Source organism: Trichosurus vulpecula, chromosome 7, assembly GCF_011100635.1.
Source record: "Trichosurus vulpecula isolate mTriVul1 chromosome 7, mTriVul1.pri, whole genome shotgun sequence".
Taxonomy (NCBI): Eukaryota; Metazoa; Chordata; class Mammalia; order Diprotodontia; family Phalangeridae; genus Trichosurus; species Trichosurus vulpecula.
In genome coordinates this window covers 194,573,625-194,586,237 of record NC_050579.1, presented here as the reverse complement: position 1 = coordinate 194,586,237, position 12,613 = coordinate 194,573,625, and the positions used below count along the sequence as shown (strand labels likewise).

General features: G+C 38.6%; 1 pseudogene; it reads left to right on the top strand.

The window, feature by feature from the left end:
• LOC118857753 overlaps window positions 1-10,351 on the top strand; it is a 79,813-nt pseudogene extending 69,462 nt beyond the window's left edge.
• The last annotated feature ends 2,262 nt before the right edge of the window (window positions 10,352-12,613 follow it).

Genomic DNA, 12,613 nt, shown 5'->3' with positions numbered 1-12,613 from the left:
ATATGGAAGTAAAACAATCCTGAAGAGATGTCCATAGGTTCCACCATATTGCCAAAAGATGTCCTGACACAAAGAAGGTTAATAAACTTGGTAACAGACCCAAAGGATACAGGAAAACTCTGAAAATTTAATTTTGAAAATGCATCAATCTCAAGGACCTCCTTATAATGGCATTATCTCCACCCCAATGGTTTTCCCCTTCACCCTGAACCTCCATTTGAAGAAGCACTCATGTTAATTTTACTCCCTTCAAACCTAGTCCAGCCCAGAACTCCCAGGATGACTTCTTTGTCTTGCTCTCAGCAGGTTCCTTTTCTCCTTAAAAAAGTTTTCTTTTATGTCTTATGTTAATCCATTAGAAAATAAACTCCTCGAGGGCAGGCATCCTTTCTTTTTGTTCGTATTATTAGTGTTTGACATGGTGCCTGGCATATAGTAAGTATGTAATAAATGTTTCTTCTATCTATCTATCTATCTATCTATCTATCTATCTATCTATCTATCTATCCCCAGTAGAAAGAGAGGGAAATCAGGACATTCTGTAGATATTCCCTCTACTTCCAGAATGAGGACCTTTTCCTATATAGACTAGATACAGAATTTCCACTGATTTCTACTTTATGGTTTAACCTTGTCTTCCATTGATAAATTCTTGGCTTCCATTGATGAATGACTTCTCTCAGACCATGACATTTGCAGGTTGGACACTGATGACAGACTTGTCTGGAAATTTGACTTTTGCTAAATATGAGTATAAGATGAAAAAATAAAACAACATTTGTATCATTGTTCTATTTTCTAGCTGGAGTCTTCTCCACTATTTATTTTCATTCATAGCTTTTTTCTTTGCATTTTAATGGCCTGCACATTAAATAGTAAGCTTTTCATTGGCCATCATAACAGCAAAATGCCATTTATGAAGGCATTATAAGCAACAGCCTCAAAGACCTCATCAGAAGATTGAGAATTCACAAAATCTTTCCATTAAGCTGTTTTTGTTCTGATCCATCTGGAAGAAAATCTGCCTTCTTAGTATTCAAGGGAGCAAAGAGGTACTGAGATAGCACAATGCTATGATCATTGGTAATGTCACAGGACAGTAAACATACCACAAGTGACATTTTATCAATAAGCTGTGATGCAGGCTAGAGTTTACAAAAGGCAAGAGAGGGAGTGGAATTAGAGGGATAAGAGAAGAATGAAACCATTTGAGTTGAGTTGAGTAGGATAGTACAATGATAGACTATTAGAGCTAGAAGGGGCCTAGAAGCCATAGATTCTAATACCTTACTGAAATGAAAGAAGATTATATTTAGAGTCAGAGGTACAGAGTTCAAACCTACTTCTGCCATGTATAATTGAGTCCTTGGGCAAACCATTTAACCTCTCTAATCCTCATCTTCCTTACCTCTAAAGTGAGGATGCTAGACCAGATGACCTTTTAGGTCTTTTGCAGATCTAAATCTATGATGTCTGCCAAAGCATATGGTCACTAACCCTCTTTCTGAATACTTCTAGTGACAGGAAGTTCATTACTTTGTAAGCAGCCCATTTCTCTTCTGGGAAGCTCTATTTTTAAGAAGTTCTTAACTAAGCCAAAAAATCTACCTCCTTGTAATATTAATCCATTGGTCCTAGTTTTTTCACCCTAGAATAACAGTACTCCCTGTCCCATATGGTACCTCTACAGATATTGGAAGACCAGCTATTGTATCATCCTAAAGCTTCCTCCTCTCTTGGTTGAATTATCTGATCACCATCCTCCAGATACTTTTTAGTTTTTCCGTGTTTTTTAGGGGAAAAAGTCAACTAACTTTTTAATGTCCCCTTAAAGTGCTTCACACAGGGATCCATATGTATACTCTTGGATTCTGTTCTGGTCAGGTCACCTCTGCAATATTGTTTTAGCTTGAGGAACCACAGTTTAGCAAGGACGATGATGGTTAAAGGCCTTGATGTCATTGCCATATGAAGACCAATGGAAAAAAACTGGAGTTGTTCAGTTTATAGCAGATAATATTTACTTGTGGTTGGGGGGCATGCTAACTAGATATTTTAAGGGCTGTCATCTGAAAGAGGGATTAGACTATTCTGTTTGGCTCTAGAGTAGAGGGGAGAGAGAGAGGGAGAGAGAGAGAGAGAGAGAGAGAGAGAGAGAGAGAGAGAGAGAGAGAGAGAGAGAGAGAGAGACTTATTTCTCATCCAAGGAAAATTCCTTAATATTCAATATCTGTCATGGAAAACTAGGGAACTGGAAATTATTGAGGCACCAGTTTTGGCTCAGGCATCTTTCCTTGTTTTTCCCCAATCAGTCCCAAGCCATGCAATATTTTCATGCCTCTAAATATCAGATCAAGGCCACCATTCTCCTATCTGAAGGAAACATTACATTTAAAAAAATATTGCATACTATTTCAAATGTGTGTCATTGAAATTTCAACACCTTTTGTTAATTAACTTTAGAAAAAGATTTGTGTCTTGTATATCCTTTGATTTCCACCTCAAAAAGGATACAATCTGATCATTCAGGGATGGATTTCATTCTGTTTTCCATAGGTATCGCCCTTTTCCATGTCATCTTGAAACCAGAAGCCTAGATAAACCTCAAATGAATTTTGTGTGACTGAGGCCTATGAAGTTCTCTCTGTACTTTGGATAAAATAAAGGGAGAAGCATTTAGAATCTTTAGACTGTCCATTGCCAGGTCTGAACCTCTAGCCTTCAGCTCCCATGTTCACAACAGATTTCTCAGAAATAGATGGGCCTGTGGATTCTAACAAGTGGACCATGTGGTTTTTGCCATGGCCCTAAATTAGAAAGCTATGTTGTCTAGGTGAAAATACAGTGTTAAATCATGTTCAGTTCTCCTTAAGTGAAAGGCAGAATTTATATGAAAGTCATTATTTTTGTTACCACTACAAGAACTGAAAAAGTTCCACACCATTTGTTATTGTTCATGCTTTTGGTCTGGATTTTCAAAAATGTGAGTGGTTTGAGGGTAAATAGTCATCATTTGTCCTCTCCCAGGATCACTTTGCAAGATAGTTGCTTAGGTACCTGTCCGAGCTGGGTACGCACCCTCTAAAAGTAAACACAGCATAAAACAATTTCCACAGGTCTATCTGGGGGCAAAGAATGCTTAGTTCCTCTGGAGCTCCCTGAAAATTAATGACCTCCATTTATGACAGGAAGCCACAGGCTAACATTGTTGGTGTTAGGAATGTAAACACTGTTAAAAGCTTTTCTCCCAAATATAGCTATAAAAGTTCATTTTACCTTTGCTTCTTGGCTTAGTACCTGCCATGGCATAAAGCAAGAATAGGGATAGGGACTGGACTTGTGACTTCATTGATTTCATTAGACTTTGATTTCATTTCAACTCCCAGGTAAGGAAAGTCTTTGTACCAGTGAAGGTCAGCACCTTCTTCTCCTGAGCTTAGTCTTAGATAGTGTCCTAGAGTACTGACAGATGATGTGAATTGCCCAGTGTGTGGCATAGGTCGAATGGGATCTCAGATCTTCCTGGCAAATGAGTTAAACTATTCTAGTTCCTATACTTTAATGCTTGTCTCCTTTTCCTATCATGACTTAACAAACCCTAACGTTGGATTACTCTCATCATCTGCCTTCTTTGCTCCTATAAACAAATCTGCAGCTGAACGGAGTGAGAAAAAGTCACCAAACTCTGTTGACTGAGTCCACTATAAATTTATGTTACATCCCTCAGCCAGGATACCACTGTAATAAGGGAATCCTTTTTACATGTTCTTAATCAGTCTATGATCCCACTCACTATATCAATTAGTCCAAACATTTTCATGTCTCTTTGAAAGGGATGGAAATTTTCATCTCATCCTTCCATGGCACCCACTTCCCCTATCCTCGTCAACTGAGGACTGAAGGCAGCTTTGAAGTCTCTCCAAGACTGGATGGAAATGCAAAACTGCATCAGAAGCCTGGGTCATCTCTTGAGCCTACACTATATTTTGATAAATGTGATGCAGTGCAAAGAACAATAGAGTTGGAGTAAGAGGAGTTAGGCAGCTTACCATTTGAAGAGACAGAGAGAAGGCAGGAGTCTATTCCAGATGCAGAGTATACAAATTCACATGGAGATGGGATAAGGAATGTCATATGAGGAAAAGAGCTTTAGGGCTATTTGATTAAAATAGAATGCATATGAAGTAATATAAAATAAGAAAAAAGAAGTAGGTGGGCCCTAGATAGGGGAGGACTTTAAATATCCAGCTAAAGATTCTGCATTTTTTTATCCTGGAGACAATAAAAAGGCAAAAGTTTTTCAGTAGGGAAGTGACATGGTTAGATCTATGCTTTAGAAATTATTTTAGTTTCGAGTTGTGCTCATGATCGCTATACCAATACACAGAGTGAATGAATCCTCCCTGGGAGCAAGAAATCTACGCTCAACCAAGATAAGGCATCCTGGATCTTACCCAAGGGGAAATTCCTTGAAGTATCCGTGCAGTAAGGTAGGGATAGGGACACAATGGGTGTGTTGGATCCACTACATGTCAGCTTCTTCCCAATTTTTCACTCCTTTCAGGGACCTAGGGAGGGTAGGGAAATGCATGTCTTCTTTCTTGAAGTCTGAAGCCAGAAAGTCAGAATCTTTCTTCTCTAAAGCTCTTGCCAACTCTGCCTCTCATACAGGCATAGAGCATTGAATAACCAATTTCTGCCAATGAAGAGAGTCCTATGCAAATGGACTTTGAGATGCAGGTTCCATTCTTTCTTTGCAATTCTTTTGAAAATTGTTTGCGTGTGCCTTTTGACCACTTATCTATTAGGCAAGTGTTCCTAGTCTAATGTATTTGTATTAATATATATCTTGGATATCAGATTTTTATCAGAGGTATTTGATGCAAAGATTTTCCCCTCTTCCTTGACAATTCAATAATGTTTTTACAGATTAATTTATATTCCAAGTACAGATAAAGAAAGTGACAGAAAGGAATTTAGGAATCATTATAATAGAACTTATGCTTATAGTCTTATAAGTAGGTGAGCTCTTCAAATGTGAATATTGAAAGACAATAGCAGACTAAGGACTGAACCTTGAGGAAAGCTAAAGGAAGAAGTAGTGAAGGAGACAGAACCTTTTTTTGATGAAGGATGAAAATGGAAAAAGTTTAGTGCCCAGAAGCCAAGGGAAGGAGATTCTGAGAAAGAGGTAGTGGTCAACAGTGTAATAACATATAGTACAGTGATGGGCTGGGCATCAGGAGAGACTGAATCTGAATCTTGCCTTTGATACTCACCCACAGAGTTTGAATGAACACATAACTTCTTAGAGACTCAATTTTCATATCTAATAAGGATAATAATGTCTGTGCTGCCTACCTGACATAGTTCTCATGAAGATTACAGGATTATAAAAACACTTTGAGCTAGAAGGGAGCTTAAAGGCCACTGAGTCCCACTCCCTCATTTTATAGATGGAAAACTGAAACACAACAAGCGTCTGTTGTATGACTTGAGTCCAAGTTCAGCACTCTACTACTACACACTAGATTAAATAAGATAATTTTACAAAGTAGTTTGCAAACTTTAAAGTATTTTATGGATGTAACTGGTGATGAAGATGATTACTATCATATTATATCACAGAAAAAAGTCATTGGATGTCTGAAGGATACCACTGAAGACTGTCAAGTAGGAAGGTCTCCTAAACTTGGATTTCAGGGGATTAAAAGCATATTGCTGGTAACTGGAGACAATGCTTGTTCAAGAAGTTTGGCACCTATTTGAGAGTTAGAAATAGCATAGTATCTAGAAAAAGCAGCAACGCTGTGGTAACACTTTGTTTTTATCCTTTTTTGATAGTGTTTTATTTTTTTCTAATTACACGTAAAGACAAATTTGGCATTCATTTAAAAATTTTGAGTTTCAAATTTTCTCCCTCTCTCACCTTTCCCTTCCCTAAGGTGGTAAGCAATCTGATATAGGTTGTATGTGTGTGTGTGTGCGCGTGCGTATGTGTGTGTGTGTGTATACATACATACATTCACACATATGCATGTGCGTTTGTGCAATCATGTAAAACAGGCAAAAGAAGAAACAGACAAAAAACATGAAAAAAATAAAGTGGAAACAGTATGCTTTAATCTGCATCCAGATTTCATTGGTTCTTTCTCTGGATGTGAATAGCATTTTTCCTTATGAATCCTTTGGAATTGCTTTAGATCATTGTATTGCTGGGAATAGCTAAATCATTTATGTTGATCATCACACAATGTTGCTGTCACTGTGTGCAATGTTCTCCTAGTTCTGCTCATTTCACTTTGCATCAGCTCATGTACGTCTTTTCAGGTTTTTCTGAAATCTGTCTGCTCATCATTTCTTACATTGCAATAGTATTCTACTACGTTCATTTACCACAACTTGCTCAGCCATTTTCCAATTGAAGGGCATTCCTTCAATTTCCAATTCTTTGCCTCCACTAAAAGAGCTAATATTTTCTTTTCAAGGTGGAAAAGACTTGTGTATGTTTGAGGAAATAGCCAGTGAAGGTACTAGCTGTCAGTTCCACAATCACTTAGTGACAGCATCCTATGATGTCTGACACAGAAACACCTGTGAGATTAGGGAAAGACCCACAAGGTGCTGGCATGTTTTCACTGACCTTGTGACAAAGCATCACTACTGCCCAGTACTTTGGTTCATTCTCTATGTACCTGTTCTTGTTGTTGAGTCATTTCAGTCATGTCTGACACTTCATAACCCCATTTTGGAGTTTTCATGGCAAAGATATTGGAGTGGTTTGCCACTTCCTTCTCCAGCTCATTTTACAGATGAAGAACTGAGGCAAACAGGGTCAGTCAATTGCCCAGTGTCATAAGCTGTCAGAGGGTGAATTTGAATTCATGAAGACGAGTCTTCCTGATTCCAAGCCCTGTGCTCTATCCACTATATCACCTAGCTGCCCCTGCCATGTACCTATAGTACATCCCGAAGCAGAAGATCTTTGCCAGAGATACTCCAAATGTTGGAGAACACCAAATACACACATCCAGTGAAATCTGTCCCAACAAGCTGTGTTGTAGGGCTATACTTTTCCAACATCACAGAAATCACTGATTTTCAGCTGACTTTCTTGCCCTTCTCCAGGTTGTAGTCACAGCACAAGGTATTTTTTAGGGCAACATCTTCTCAGAGGCCCAATCTCTTCTTACCTTTATTTGCTCTTGACCTGACAGTCTCAGATAATAAGAATAACAGCTAACATTTATATAATGCTTTAAGGTTTACAGATTTCTTTTCATGCACGATGTCATTTGATCCTTCCAATTGAAATGTTCCTACATATGGTCCTATTCAATAGGAAAGTCAATACCCCAAATTATACCTTTAACTATTAATTCAAAGTTAAAGTTATAAGATCACATTAGACCTTGGAGTTGGGATGGGGTAGGGAATGGATGCTGATATTCTCAAAGATTTTTCACTCACAAAAGTGACTTTCCCATTATAGGTAACATTTCCTCACATTGCAAATTATTTAATAATACAAAGTGTATCTTTTGTATGCTTTGGGACTTGCTAGTATTACCACAGACTATGAGGAGGGGCCACTGAGCTGTGGAAGCAACAGTGCTACCAAAAGTAGCAAAGAAACTGTCAGCCTCTATTCCATTTCGAGGAGTAAACCAGGTGGTATATTGCTAGATCTTTGGTCCTACAGTCAAGACCTAAGCTTAAATCCTGTATCAAAAATTTACTAGATGTGTGACAATCTCCTTATCTATAAAATGAGGATGTCTATATGGTGGAGCATATGGGGTGTTCATGGAAAAGTAGCACCTCTGGTGTGATGGCTTGCTGAGCCCTTTTCAGGGCTGCTCATTCATGTTAGGTGTCCACCTGGCACTCAACTGTCACCTGTGGCTCCATGAAACTGTAGCATGCTCAGCATCCACACCCCAGTAAACTAGCTCAGTCAGCTGACTAGCCTCAAACCCATCAGTGAGTTAGAGAGGCGTCTACTCCAAGCACGTGAAAACTTCCCCCAGTGGAACGGGCAGATGAAAACAGTTTGGCCAATGGGCCATGAAGGCAGTTGAACAGACACTATGGAGTGCTTTGAGCTTGGTCAAACATCAAAGATGCACCCCAGGGCTATCACCGATCATCTTGACTTTTGTCTTGCTACTGGACTTTGATGACTCTGAAAGAGAGAATGAGGCTGACAATCTGTGCAACTCTGCCTCACTTAAATATGATTCGTGCATGAATAAGACATCACCCCATGACGTCATTGGTCCTCTTCAAAAAAAATGAAGGACAAAAAAAGGACAAGCAACAACAAAATGTACCGGGAAAGTTGCTTAAACCTCAGTTTGCCTCAGTTTCCTTACCTGTAAAATGGGGATAACAGCACCTACATCCCAGGGTTTTTGTGAGGATCAAAGCAGATTATAATTATGAAGTGCTTAGTATAGTGTCTGGCATATAGTAAGTGCTAAATAAATTTTAGCTATTATTCTTCCTCCTTGCACCCAAATTAATTAATCAATCAACAAGCATTTATTAAGTGCTGATTGTATGCCAGACACTGTTCTATTTACTGAATATACAAAGATAATTGTGAGATAAGTCTCCACCCTCAAGGAACTTAACAATCTAATACACAGAGGCCTCATGAGCCTTACTGATCCAACTGATACACTGATATATACATATATATGTGTATATATATATATGTGTGTATATATATACATATATATATATATATATATATATATATAATATTTTTAAAGGTGTGATTGCAAGGACACTTACTCCTTTCCTAAAGAAATTTCTTTGTCTTAAGGGAGTAGAGACAAGCAGCCGAAACAGATCACTACTGCCAGAGCTTCATTGTGGATGGTTTTAATAGATGTTGTGGGGATGGGGAGAAATTTTCTGATGCTAATCCATTCTTGCTTTGTGCCTATAGATGTTTTATCCTATGCCTGCAAGCCTATAATTTTTTCATCAGAGTGTGATTTCCAATTCCATCTGCTGTCCATCCTAGAAGGGGAGGGCTAATTATGGCTTTCATAGAGTGCAAGTCTTTGCTTTCCACAAAACACCCATTGGTTGGAGGGTCAAGGGGAGATAGGGAAGAACTTCATCAATGACAAGACATGGCCTAAGGCAAAATGGGGGCCAAAGGGTTATCAGCTTCTGTATAAATTCTCAAGTTACCAAATTCATGTAATGTATGAGACAATCTCATAGAAAAGGCAGAAGGAACCTATAGGCTCGAGGGAGCCTATAAACAGATAAAGAAAATAGTTAAAATGCTGCAATAGCTCAACACTTCCTCATTGGAAATGAACTCAACTTATGGTTGCCATCAAGGGAATCTTTTGTTATTCCACAGGGTTCCTCTCTCCCAGAAATCTCCATTCTCCAACTTAGGGGCTAGATTCTAGAATCATGCTCCCCAGGAAATTAAAATCTCTGCTCCACTGCCCAGGAGTTTGAGGATCACGAATACTGTACATGGACTGCCTTTTTGGGACAAGTAGACACGTAGACTGGAGATTGGTTCTTGTTTTGAAAACTGACCTCTGTATGTACTGAAGTTCAGCACTGGGAAAGTCAAGAGACCTGGCATTCTGCTGAATATTGGAATCTATTCCTGTGAATGGATCAGGCTGTAAAATACATATAGCTAGGAAGATTGTATCTGACTGTGGGGATAAACTAAACATCACCTCCATCTTGAATGAAATGGATATCTCCCTGATGCCTGTGGCCAATCAAGATGGATATGTCTTCTCAAAGCAAAGGCTGCTTTGGAAGGAGGAAGACCTGATTCCATACTCCTGGAAATCAGTTTGTAGGAGTTGGCTCAAATAGGAATTGGAATACAGGCTTTCCAGAAGAGGGAGCCAGTAACAACCCCTGCTCTGAAGTATACCATAGCCCCAAGCCCCATTCACAAGTAAAAATGAAATCTGTGTTGGATTTTGTCAAAAGCCATGGGAATTTCAAAAGCCTCATTGACAACCGCAGCTACTCACAGCTCCTAATGTATCCTTCTGGGCCCCGATTCTGAATTGGACAGTATTGCAAAATATGCAGCAAAAGCCCTGTCCTCTTTGTTTGGCACCACATACAAAGTGGGCGCTATCTACTCAACTGTGTAACAGGCAGCACGGTGGACTGGGCTTATGAAAATGGAATTAAATGTGCTTTCACTTTTGAGCTATGAGACACTGGATACTATGGCTTCCTTCTTTCAGCTAAACAGATGCTCTGTACTGCCCAGGAGATCTGCCTGGCTCTAAAAGTGATTGTGAATCATGTTCAAGACCACCCCTATGAGACAAACCCCCTCTAACACTGTAGAATAGAAGCATCTGACTTGAAGATTGCTACACACACTCACAGGCAGATAGGTGTCATGGTGGATAGAGTACTGGGCCTGGAATGTGGAAGACTCATCTTACTGAGTTCAACTCCACTCTCAGACTCTTATGAGTTGTGTGACCCTGGACAAGTCATTTAACCTCATTTGCCTCAGTTTTTTAATCTGTAAAATGAGCTGGAAAAGGAAATGGCAAACCACTTTAGTATCATGAAGAGTCGGACATAACTGAACACCAATAAGTCATGTACACGTATGTCTCTACCATGCCCTTTTGGAGGACATAGCCAAATATTCTGATTCCTACCATCTGTTGGCATGGGAAAGTACATTAGATCTTATGCTCTCTTAGATCATATGCAAGTGACTCTCTCTGCCTTACATTGCCACCAACATCTTCTTGCTATACTAAGGAAGAATGCACAAAGGAAAAGAGAGAGAGAGGGTGTCCTGAGGAGTAAGAAAGAAAAAGCATATTGCTGTGTTAATTTATTTTTTTATAGAACACCAAGATGGACGGCTTCTCTGATAAGTCATAGGATCAGAAATTTAGAGCTGGAAGGGGCCTGATTTGATCATTCCTTCTTGCTCCAAGAGACTGTTTTCCTCAGTTTCTACAGATTACCCTAATCATAGATACACATCCCTATAGGGGCCAGAGATGGGACACAAAGGGATATAACCTTACATGACAAAGTACTTATAATATCCAGGAAATTGAAGAATTAGTTTTACTTATTTCCTTTCAAAAATAAATTTCCTAGCCTGAATTACTTTATAATTGAATGTAGGAGTAATTTTTTTCATTTCTATTAAAGTACTTATAAGATGACAAAATAAAAAAGAGTTAGTCAAATGGGAGAATTCATGGAGGAAAATTAAGCTTTGAAGTAAATTATTTCAGCTTGTGAGACTTTTATGAGGTTGCCAGTATAAATCTATGCAGTAGGTCACAAGAGTAGAATCAGTAGCTGGGAGGCATAGGGTTTCTTCCACAGTTTGAAAGAAAACAAGTATGAGTAGTTACGAAGTTTTCTGTGAGGTCTGGTGGGTTGGAGGGGATTTTTGATGTGAGAACTATTAATTTGAAATGTCATGTTTTGTAAGTTTAGAGATAAATCTTAATTTGTCATTAGGTAAATGGTATGCTTATTTGCTTTAGTCAACATGTTATTTTCATGATTTAAAGAAAATTTTAAAGCAAAGTAAAAACGTAATTTGGAATCAGAAAATCTATGTTTGATTTCCAGTTTAGCCTCTAACTTATTGTGTCATTTTGGAAAGTCACTTCATTTCTCTGAACCTCAGGTTCCCTGTAGGGAAGATCTTGGAGTAGATGACTTTTAAGGTTTCTTCCATGTTTAATTTTCTGTTCTGTAGACGGAGGAGGACTGATTGATATTTAAAACCCCTTCCATATGTAAAATGTTATTGACTATTGAAGTTAGCCCAAAACTAAGTGGACACATTTATTGAAATAAAACCTAAAATTCCCTTCACCTACTGCCATTAGCAAAATAAAGAAAAACAAACAACCCCCCCAAAAAACTCTGATTCCTGCTTTCTGCTCATAGTAAAAAATTTGACTGTAGAATGGATTATATTCTTTGAACCTCTGTGACATTTGCGTGTTATTGCTTCTTGTTCAGTTGTTTTTAGTTATGTTTTACTCTTCAGTTTGGCAAAGATATTGTAGAGGTTTGCCATTTCCTTCTCCAGCTCTTTTCACAGATGAGGAAACTGAGGCAAACAAGGTTAAGTGACTTGTCCAGGGTCACATAGCTAGTGAGTGAGGCCTGATTTAAACTCAGGAAGATAAGTCTTCCTGACTCCAGGGCTGGCACTCTATCTACTGCGGCACCTAGCGGCCCTGTGTTATTGCTAGTGTGGAAAATTAATTTCTTGCTTTTGTTTCTTGTTTCAGGTTACCTTTTTGGTTTAATTATACATTAGTCCCCTTTATGCACTCTTGCATATGATATTTCCTCTTTCCCTGGTGTGTCTTTGCTCATGGTATCATCACTGCCTGGAACATACTCATTCCTTCCTTTCATCTCTTAGAATCCCTAGATTCCTTCAAAGCCCAGCTCAAAAACTGTCTCATGTGTGAGGCCTTCTGAACTCTAGTGTTCCCTCCTCATTACTTTCTATTTTTTTTTATATATTTTGCATTTAATTATATAATTCTTGTTATCTCCCCCACTAGAAGACCACTTTAGGTCCAGGGACTGTTTA